This window comes from Xenopus tropicalis, chromosome 7 (assembly GCF_000004195.4).
Source record: "Xenopus tropicalis strain Nigerian chromosome 7, UCB_Xtro_10.0, whole genome shotgun sequence".
NCBI lineage: Eukaryota > Metazoa > Chordata > Amphibia > Anura > Pipidae > Xenopus > Xenopus tropicalis.
The window spans coordinates 121386310-121398134 of NC_030683.2; positions in this window are offsets into that span (position 1 = coordinate 121386310).

An 11825-nucleotide genomic window follows, 5' to 3' on the forward strand; every position below is an offset into this window, starting at 1 on the left:
CAGATTAGCAGCTAAATACATTCACTTATTTGCAACATTGATTAGAAGGGAAAATTATTTTGTACATCCGTTATCTGGAAACCCGTTATCCAGAAAGCTCCGAATTACGGAAAGCCTGTCTCCCATAGACTCCATTTTAATCAAATAATTCAGATGTTTAAAATTGATTTCCTTTTTCTCTGTAATAATAAAACAGTACCTGTACTTGATCCCAACTAAGATATAATTACCCCTTATTGGGGGCAGAACAGCCCTATTGGGTTTATTTAATGGTTAAATGATTCCCTTTTCTCTGTAATAATAAAACAGTACCTGTACTTGATCCCAACTAAGATATAATTACCCCTTATTGGGGGCAGAACAGCCCTATTGGGTTTATTTCATGGTTAAATGATTCCCTTTTCTCTGTAATAATAAAACAGTACCTGTACTTGATCCCAACTAAGATATAATTACCCCTTATTGGGGGCAGAACAATCCTATTGGGTTTATTTAATGGTTAAATGATTCCCTTTTCTCTGTAATAATAAAACAGTACCTGTACTTGATCCCAACTAAGATATAATTACCCCTTATTGGGGCAGAACAGCCCTATTGGGTTTATTTCATGGTTAAATGATTCCCTTTTCTCTGTAATAATAAAACAGTACCTGTACTTGATCCCAACTAAGATATAATTACCCCTTATTGGGGGCAGAACAATCCTATTGGGTTTATTTCATGGTTAAATGATTCCCTTTTCTCTGTAATAATAAAACAGTACCTGTACTTGATCCCAACTAAGATATAATTACCCCTTATTGGGGGCAGAACAATCCTATTGGGTTTATTTAATGGTTAAATGATTCCCTTTTCTCTGTAATAATAAAACAGTACCTGTACTTGATCCCAACTAAGATATAATTACCCCTTATTGGGGCAGAACAGCCCTATTGGGTTTATTTCATGGTTAAATGATCCCCTTTTCTCTGTAATAATAAAACAGTACCTGTACTTGATCCCAACTAAGATATAATTACCCCTTATTGGGGCAGAACAGCCCTATTGGGTTTATTTCATGGTTAAATGATCCCCTTTTCTCTGTAATAATAAAACAGTACCTGTACTTGATCCCAACTAAGATATAATTACCCCTTATTGGGGGCAGAACAGCCCTATTGGGTTTATTTAATGGTTAAATGATTCCCTTTTCTCTGTAATAATAAAACAGTACCTGTACTTGATCCCAACTAAGATATAATTACCCCTTATTGGATGCAAAACAATCCTATTGGGTTTAATTAATGTTTTATTGTTTTTTTAGCAGACTTAAGGAATGAAGATCCAAATTACAGAAAGACCCCTTATCCGGAATACCCTTGGTCCCGAGCAATCTGGATAACGGGTCCTATACCTGTACTGACTGTGATTTTTCTTTGCTTAGCAAACCCTATACTGGGCAGTATGGGACAGACCTGCCTCCATCAGAAGGGCCCTCCTCAAAGCTTTAAATGATTGTTCATAGCCCACTTATTTTTGGTCCAGACCCACAGGTTTCCCAATGTACAGAATACAGAATGTATGTAAACAAATGAAACAGTGAAAATTTAGCAAAATGCATTTGTTGCGCAATTTTTTTGTCACCTGTGGTTTGTTTTGTTGCCCGCGCTTGTTATGCAGGCTAATTTGCCGCCCAATTTGCCGCGAGACAAAACTTTTTTATGTGCGACAAATTTTTCTGCTGCAAATTTTCACAGAAGTTTCGCGAAACAATTCACCAATGCCGAAATGTGGAAATTCGCTGTGAATCCATGCCTGCTGAAAAAATTCGTTCATCACTAGTTTGGGCCTTTACAGGTATATACAGCCCTTTGCACTACCCTACACCCTTCCTGCTACTTGTAGAGACCCTCCCTCACTGCCAGTGGCCCTGCTGCCCAAACTAGTAAGGCACACATTTACACACATTTACACACATATAACATGCATTTTACTAAAGTTAACTTATTTTTCCTTTTTTTTTGCGTATATTTACACACACGTACAAACAATTATACTGTACTGTACTTGCATACATACACTAACACACACTTTTTGTATTCATTTTTGCCATTTAATCTATTCTTTCTCCTATTTATCTTGCAGAAAACTCAGGTATTTTGAGCACTAATACTCTGTCAGGGAGTTGAGCAGCCGAGGCTCCAACGAGGAGTAAGGAAATGGTGTGTGCCTTGGAAGTACATTGCCAGATAGGGAGGTAATGCCAGTGTGGAGGGTTGCTAGGAATAAATAGGGTATTGCATCATAGATTTACCCCTGTGAGTGGGAAGCACAATGCCCCTGCCTAGTGATGAGCGAATCTGTCCAGTTTCGCTTCGCCAAAAAATTTGCGAATCTTTCAAAAGATTCGCAAAACGGCGGAACATTCGCGAAACGGCAAAAATGTTGCACGGCAAAAAAAATTGTCGCCCGCGGCTATTCTTTCGTGGCGCGGCTATTATTTTGTCGCCTGTGACTATTATTTCGTTGCGCGGCTATTATTTTGTCGCCCGTGACTATTATTTTGAATTTTTGGTCGTGCGGCACATTTTTCCGGGGCAAATTTTTTCATCTGTTTCGCGAAACAATCCGCCACTGGTGAAACGTGGAAATTCTGCGCGAATCCATGCCTGGCGAAACATTTCGCCCATCACTACCCCTGGCCTAAAGAGAGAGACAGGGAGGTAGGTAACAGATGGGCCCAGCGGCCTGAAAATACTTGTTCTGTTTATTGATAATAATATTGGGATTTGTGTACCAACCATTATTGGAGAAGCTACACTGGTAACTGTGAATATAGCTGCTCCTGCGTTCATCGCCAAGTTTATTCTCCTTCTGTTCTGTGACGGCCAAAAATTAAAGGGTTAATTCGGCCTGATACTACAGACAGTTATTAGATTATTGTGAAGCACATTGCAGGTGTAAGGTGTGGGTGCCAATGGGGAAGTGGGAGAAGGTGAAAGGCATTGCTGCTGGGCACCAATGTATTAGGGGCGGCCACGGGGCAAACTGACTTATGGGGGCACTGCTGCTGGGCACCAATGTACTAGGGGGGCACTGCTCTTGGCACCAATGTACTGGGGGGCACTGCTGCTGGGCACCAATGTACTAGGGGGGCACTGCTCTTGGCACCAATGTACTGGGGGGCACTGCTGCTGGGCACCAATGTACTAGGGGGGTACTGCTCTTGGCACCAATGTACTAGGGGGGCACTGCTCTTGGCACCAATGTACTAGGGGGGCACTGCTGCTGGGCACCAATGTACTAGGGGGGCACTGCTCTTGGCACCAATGTACTAGGGGGGCACTGCTCTTGGCACCAATGTACTAGGGGGGCACTGCTGCTGGGCACCAGTGTACTAGGGGGGCACTGCTGCTGGGCACCAATGTACTAGGGGGGCACTGCTGCTGGGCACAGAGTTAAATTTTTTAACATTTTCTAATGGTGGTGTGCCTCGTGATTTTTTTCATGAAACAAGTGTGCCTTTGCCCAAAAAAGGTTGAAAAACACTGATCTAACCAACATTAATATAATCTACAGAGAATGCAGAGAAGCTCTCCATTACAATACTGAAAGGCTTTTCCATTGCCTGACCTTCATATTGGAACATTTGTAAATCAACTCGTCTGGGTTTTATTTTCTTGTAACCGTGGTTACTGTATTTTAAAAATAAAAGTTCCGTGAAGTTCTCAAAATAATTGCTTATTTGCCTTTCACCTTCTCCCACTTCCCCATTGGCACCCACACCTTACACCTGCAATGTGCTTCACAATAATCTAATAACTGTCTGTAGTATCAGGCCGAATTAACCCTTTAATTTTTGGCCGTCACAGAACAGAAGGAGAATAAACTTGGCGATGAACGCAGGAGCAGCTATATTCACAGTTACCAGTGTAGCTTCTCCAATATTGGTTGGTACACAAATCCCAATATTATTATCAATAAACAGAACAAGTATTTTCAGGCCGCTGGGCCCATCTGTTACCTACCTCCCTGTCTCTCTCTTTAGGCCAGGGGTAGTGATGGGCGAAATGTTTCACCAGGCGTGGATTCGCGCAGAATTTCCACGTTTCACCAGTGGCGGATTGTTTCGCGAAACAGATGAAAAAATTTGCCCCGGAAAAATGTGCCGCACGACCAAAAATTCAAAATAATAGTCACGGGCGACAAAATAATAGCCGCGCAACGAAATAATAGTCACGGGCGACAAAATAATAGCTGCGCCACGAAAGAATAGCCGCGGGGGACAATTTTTTTTGCCGTGCAACATTTTTGCCGTTTCGCGAATGTTCCGCCGTTTTGCGAATCTTTTGAAAGATTCGCGAATTTTTTGGCGAAGCGAAACTGGACAGATTCGCTCATCACTAGGCAGGGGCATTGTGCTTCCCACAGGGGTAAATCTATGATGCAATACCCTATTTATTCCTAGCAACCCTCGACACTGGCATTACCTCCCTATCTGGCAATGTACTGCCAAGGCACACACCATTTCCTTACTCCTCGTTGGAGCCTCGGCTGCTCAACTCCCTGACAGAGTATTAGTGCTCAAAATACCTGAGCTTTCTGCAAGATAAATAGGAGAAAGAATAGATTAAATGGCAAAAATGAATACAAAAAGTGTGTGTTAGTGTATGTATGCAAGTACAGTACAGTATAATTGTTTGTACGTGTGTGTAAATATACGCAAAAAAAAAGGAAAAATAAGTTAACTTTAGTAAAATGCATGTTATATGTGTGTAAATGTGTGTAAATGTGTGCCTTACTAGTTTGGGCAGCAGGGCCACTGGCAGTGAGGGAGGGTCTCTACAAGTAGCAGGAAGGGTGTAGGGTAGTGCAAAGGGCTGTATATACCTGTAAAGGCCCAAACTAGTGATGAGCGAATTTTTTCAGCAGGCATGGATTCACAGCGAATTTCCGCATTTCGGCATTGGCGAATTGTTTCGCGAAACTTCTGTGAAAATTTGCCGCAGAAAAATACGTCGCACGTAAAAAAGTTTTGTCTCGCGGCAAATTGGGCGGCAAATTAGCCTGCATAAAAAGCGCGGGCAAAAAAAAAAAAACGCAGGTGACAAAAAAAATTGTGCGACAAATGCATTTTGCAAAATTTTCACAGTTTCGCAAATTTTATGGCGAAGCGAAATGGGACAGATTCACTCATTATTAGCCCAAACAGCAAACATTGCATTACTAAACCCACATGACAGACCCTTGGATCGTTGCCGAAGGTATTGCCAATGCCCCTGACTCTTTGAAAGAACCACTGGGCAAAGAAAATAAAGAGTTAAGCTTTTGCCTTCCAGTCTAGTATATATATAATTTGTTTACATATTGGGCTTTCTGTATTCTGTACATTGGGAAATCTGTGGGTCTGGACCAAAAATAAGTGGGCTATGAACAATCATTTAAAGCTTTGAGGAGGGCCCTTCTGATGGAGGCAGATCTGTCCCATACTGCCCAGAAAAAAAAAATCACAGTCACTACAGGTATAGGATCCGTTATCCAGAATGCTCGGGACCAGGGGTATTCCAGATAAGGGGTCTTTCCGTTGTTTGGATCTTCATACCTTAAGTCTACTAAAAAAACAATAAAACATTAATTAAACCCAATAGGGCTGTTCTGCCCCCAATAAGGGGTAATTATATCTTAGTTGGGATCAAGTACAGGTACTGTTTTATTATTACAGAGAAAAGGGAATCATTTAACCATTAAATAAACCCAATAGGGCTGTTCTGCCCCCAATAAGGGGTAATTATATCTTAGTTGGGATCAAGTACAGGTGCTGTTTTATTATTACAGAGAAAAGGGAATCATTTAACCATTAAATAAACCCAATAGGGCTGTTCTGCCCCCAATAAGGGGTAATTATATCTTAGTTGGGATCAAGTACAGGTACTGTTTTATTATTACAGAGAAAAGGGAATCATTTAACCATGAAATAAACCCAATAGGGCTGTTCTGCCCCAATAAGGGGTAATTATATCTTAGTTGGGATCAAGTACAGGTACTGTTTTATTATTACAGAGAAAAGGGAATCATTTAACCATGAAATAAACCCAATAGGGCTGTTCTGCCCCAATAAGGGGTAATTATATCTTAGTTGGGATCAAGTACAAGGTACTGTTTTATTATTACAGAGAAAAGGGAATCATTTAACCATTAAATAAACCCAATAGGGCTGTTCTGCCCCAATAAGGGGTAATTATATCTTAGTTGGGATCAAGTACAGTGCCCCCCTAGTACATTGGTGCCCAGCAGCAGTGCCCCCCTAGTACATTGGTGCCAAGAGCAGTGCCCCCCTAGTACATTGGTGCCAAGAGCAGTGCCCCCCTAGTACATTGGTGCCCAGCAGCATTTTACTTCTGCTCTTCGGCGGCTTCAGCAGCATCTTCCCCTCACGCGCGCCGCCTCTGCACTTCTGCCTACACGCGACCGCACACAGGCCCTTTTATAACGTTGCGCCCCGTGCGTACTGACGTCACCCGTACACACAGGGCGCAACCAATGACAGGGCCCGGATTTTATTAAAGGGGGCCCGAGCTACTAAGAAAAACTGTAGCATCGCCAGGCCCCCTTTGAAAGTAAAAATTGCGGCCCTGCCTACGGCACACCAGGCAACATCTCGCGGCACACTAGTGTGCCGCGGAACAGTGGTTGAAAAACGCTGGGTTAGATGCCTCCTCCCTGTATCTTCTTTGGCATGAAAGTATAAATCCCTCCAAATGAATCCCAGTGCACATATATATACACACAAATATATACCATTCTATCTATACACTCACATATGTAGAACATATATACTGATATCTATACTAATTGTAAATTTTAGTATAACAATAGCCTTGCAAATTCTGCTTGTTCAATAACCTGCCTAACTACTAGTTGCCCCAGAGGAAGGCAAAAAACCCCATCTGAAGCCTCTCTAATTTGCCGCAGAGGGGAAACAATTCCTTTCTGACTCCAAGATGGCAATGATGCGAATCTGTTCCGTTTCGCTTCGCCAAAAAATTCACGAATCTTTCAAAATTCTTTCAAAATGGCAAAAATTATGCACAGAAAAAAAATTTGTCAACTATTCTTTTGACGCCCGCGACTATTCTTGCAACAAATTTTGGACACACAACTATTCTTTTGACGCCCGCGACTATTCTTGGACTCGAGACTATTCTTTTGCCACCCGCTACTATTCTTGTGACAATTTTGGACGGGCAGCGAATTTTTCCGCGGCAAATGTTTTCATCCATTTCGCAAAACAATCCCCCGGGGCGAGACACGGAAATTCATCGCAAATCGATGCCTGGCGAAACAAAAATTAATTTTTTTTTCTATTTGTTTTAGTTATTTACCAGAGTGGAATTGTACAAAATCTCTAGCAGAATTTAAAAGCTTAGTTTGTTATGAGAAAAAAATTGATTGTTTTTCTAGTTAAAAACAAAAACGACAAAAAAATCTATATCCCCCCAGCAAATAGGGATATAGCGAACCTCAAAAAAAGAGTTTGCTAACCCGTTCACGAACTTACGCCAAAAAGTGCGAATATTCGCGAACTTTGCGAACCCCATAGACTTCAATGGGAAGGCGAACTTTAAAACCTAGAAAAGCCATTTCTGGCCAGAAAACTGATTTTAAAGTTGTTTAAAGGGTGCCACGACCTGGACAGTGGCATGCAGGAGGGGGATCAAGGGCAAAAATTTATCTGAAAAATACTTTGTTGACACAGCGTTGCGTAAAAACGCAAGCTATTCCTATGTATACGCAAAGGCAGCTGGCAGACCTAGCGGAAATACGCGGAGTTTTATGCTATTTCACACTATTAGCACCATGGAAAAGGGATTTGCTTACACCAGTACTAGGCTGAAAAACGCCATGTGTAGCTTGTGCGGCGTTTTTAGGCCGAGAAAAACGCAGCGGAAAAACGCCTAATTGCGAACATCGCGAAAAGTTTGCGAACTTGCGAACACCCGATGTTCGCGCGAATTAGTTTCGCCGGCGAACAGTTCGCTACATCTCTACCAGCAAATGCCCCAAAAATGAAAGAGCACAGTCTGTCAGTAAGTGTCACTGAAGTTCACTGGCAGTGAAAGAGTTAATGGAAAGTAGACAAAAGGGAAATTACAAAGAAGATAGAAACTCTTGGGTTAATGAAACATAAAAAAGGAGAATTGCTCTGTGAACTTTGTCAAGACCTTAAGGAAGTGTTACGCACATGTTAAAAAGAAGAAGAAGATGGTAATGGTATAGGGAGGAGACATCTAACCAACGTTAACTGCATGGAATCTACAGAGACTGCAGGGACCCGGCCAAGTGTGTAACCTCCAAACCAGTAAGTACTCTCTTGCCTGACCATCACGCTGGAATATTTGAATTCAGCTACTCTGTGTTTTATTTTCTTATAATATACAGTTTGGTCATTTCCCTATGGGACCAAACTGTAAATAACATCCTTATAAACGGTGCTTAGTGATGTCATCAGTTATAATTGGAGCTTAGTGATGTCATTTCTGTCACATGACTCACTAAAACTTGCCTAAATCTAGTGCTGCAGAGGAGGTCGAACAGTCAATAAAAAGACACCCCAAAAACAAATCTGTGGAGTCACTAGTCAGGACGTACCTTCCCACCTTCCCTATCTCTGGATACTTCTAAAGGTCATGTATAGCAACTATGTTCCCCCAGCAATACGTTATACTTTCTGTAGTATTCTGGTCTCTATATTCTCAAATGAGGAAACAACATCCAACAAAAACCAAGCGAGTAAAAATGAATCCACTTTTGATTGTAATAACAGGGCAAGGTTTGGTAAAGTTCTTGTAGCCCGTAGCAACCAGCAGGTAGGGTTCGCTGATCTGGTGTTTAGAAAAAAACATTTGATTTGTTGCTTTGGGTGCAAATTTGGACCCAATATCCAATTATACACTGAGGTGGTAATGAAATGAAAGTTGGACACTTGGGCTAGTAACTTACAGCAACCATTCAACAGGCAGCATTTACTGGCCACCTATTTGAAAGCACAAGTCTGATAGGTTGCTATGGGCTTCAAGACTTGGGGCAAACGTTGTTCTTTTTATTACATTACCCCCTGAGTCTGTTATAGATCCTGTTCACTGGATAACTGGAACAATGCTTTGTACTTTTCAGATGACTAGGATCATTATAAAATGTATATTTTGTATATTATTGAAAACGTTTAGAGAGATAGCAAGTAGTTTAGACTGGGAGCCTAGGACGACAAAGACCCAGTAAAAAGAGTGGCCTAAAGGGAGAACCCTGTTAGTGAAGTCAGGGAACAGGGACTTCGATGGCAATAGGACTAACTGTCATAGATGTTGTAGGTGTGAAAGTCATGTCGAATCAGCTAAAAAGTGCTGACTTGTACTCCGCCATACAATAGCTGCCAAAGGCAATACTGACCTGGAAAGGGGCCACAACTGGAAAGGGATTCAGTATTTACTCACTGAACATATCTATTGGTGGGTATCCTGACCACTAGCTGCTAGTCCTAAAGGTGCCTGCCAAGCCATCTCCATAAAAGTTCCCAAAGGTGCCATTGTTCATGCTCTACAATACTGCTGTGATTACACTGTGAGTAGTAACCCTACTGGGGTGTTGTTATCCTTTTGTTTAAGAACCTATGTTGTTCTATCTAACAGACAAGAAGTGTAGTTCTACTATACCACCTCCCTTCCTCCACACAATTTTGTGTGAGAAGGATAGTTTAAATGTAACCGATGCTGGACACACATTCTGAGCCAAGATATGGTTATATATGTCCGGTCCTTGAGCAGCAGAGTCACTAAAAGATGAACTACTACAGAGTTTAGAAGGCAGGATAAGCACAAAAAGCCTCCAAACAGTGCAGCACCTGGTATAGGTATGGGATCTGTTATCCAGAATGCTCTGTCCTGGGGTTACCCGGATAAGGGTTCTTTCCGTAATTTGGATCTCCATAAATATCATTTAAATATTGAATAAACCCAATAGGCTTGTTTTGCCCCCAATAAGGGGTAATTATATCTTAGTTGGGATCAAGTACAGGTACTGTTTTATTATTACAGAGAAAAGGGAATCATTTAACCATGAAATAAACCCAATAGGGCTGTTCTGCCCCCAATAAGGGGTAATTATATCTTAGTTGGGATCAAGTACAGGTACTGTTTTATTATTACAGAGAAAAGGGAATCATTTAACCATGAAATAAACCCAATAGGGCTGTTCTGCCCCCAATAAGGGGTAATTATATCTTAGTTGGGATCAAGTACAGGTACTGTTTTATTATTACAGAGAAAAGGGAATCATTTAACCATTAAATAAACCCAATAGGGCTGTTCTGCCCCAATAAGGGGTAATTATATCTTAGTTGGGATCAAGTACAGGTACTGTTTTATTATTACAGAGAAAAGGGAATCATTTAACCATTAAATAAACCCAATAGGGCTGTTCTGCCCCCAATAAGGGGTAATTATATCTTAGTTGGGATCAAGTACAGGTATTTACTCACTGAACATATCTATTGGTGGGTATCCTGACCACTAGCTGCTAGTCCTAAAGGTGCCTGCCAAGCCATCTCCATAAAAGTTCCCAAAGGTGCCATTGTTCATGCTCTACAATACTGCTGTGATTACACTGTGAGTAGTAACCCTACTGGGGTGTTGTTATCCTTTTGTTTAAGAACCTATGTTGTTCTATCTAACAGACAAGAAGTGTAGTTCTACTATACCACCTCCCTTCCTCCACACAATTTTGTGTGAGAAGGATAGTTTAAATGTAACCGATGCTGGACACACATTCTGAGCCAAGATATGGTTATATATGTCCGGTCCTTGAGCAGCAGAGTCACTAAAAGATGAACTACTACAGAGTTTAGAAGGCAGGATAAGCACAAAAAGCCTCCAAACAGTGCAGCACCTGGTATAGGTATGGGATCTGTTATCCAGAATGCTCTGTCCTGGGGTTACCCGGATAAGGGTTCTTTCCGTAATTTGGATCTCCATAAATATCATTTAAATATTGAATAAACCCAATAGGCTTGTTTTGCCCCCAATAAGGGGTAATTATATCTTAGTTGGGATCAAGTACAGGTACTGTTTTATTATTACAGAGAAAAGGGAATCATTTAACCATGAAATAAACCCAATAGGGCTGTTCTGCCCCCAATAAGGGGTAATTATATCTTAGTTGGGATCAAGTACAGGTACTGTTTTATTATTACAGAGAAAAGGGAATCATTTAACCATTAAATAAACCCAATAGGGCTGTTCTGCCCCCAATAAGGGGTAATTATATCTTAGTTGGGATCAAGTACAGGTACTGTTTTATTATTACAGAGAAAAGGGAATCATTTAACCATGAAATAAACCCAATAGGGCTGTTCTGCCCCCAATAAGGGGTAATTATATCTTAGTTGGGATCAAGTACAGGTACTGTTTTATTATTACAGAGAAAAGGGAATCATTTAACCATTAAATAAACCCAATAGGGCTGTTCTGCCCCAATAAGGGGTAATTATATCTTAGTTGGGATCAAGTACAGGTACTGTTTTATTATTACAGAGAAAAGGGAATCATTTAACCATTAAATAAACCCAATAGGGCTGTTCTGCCCCCAATAAGGGGTAATTATATCTTAGTTGGGATCAAGTACAGGTATTTACTCACTGAACATATCTATTGGTGGGTATCCTGACCACTAGCTGCTAGTCCTAAAGGTGCCTGCCAAGCCATCTCCATAAAAGTTCCCAAAGGTGCCATTGTTCATGCTCTACAATACTGCTGTGATTACACTGTGAGTAGTAACCCTACTGGGGTGTTGTT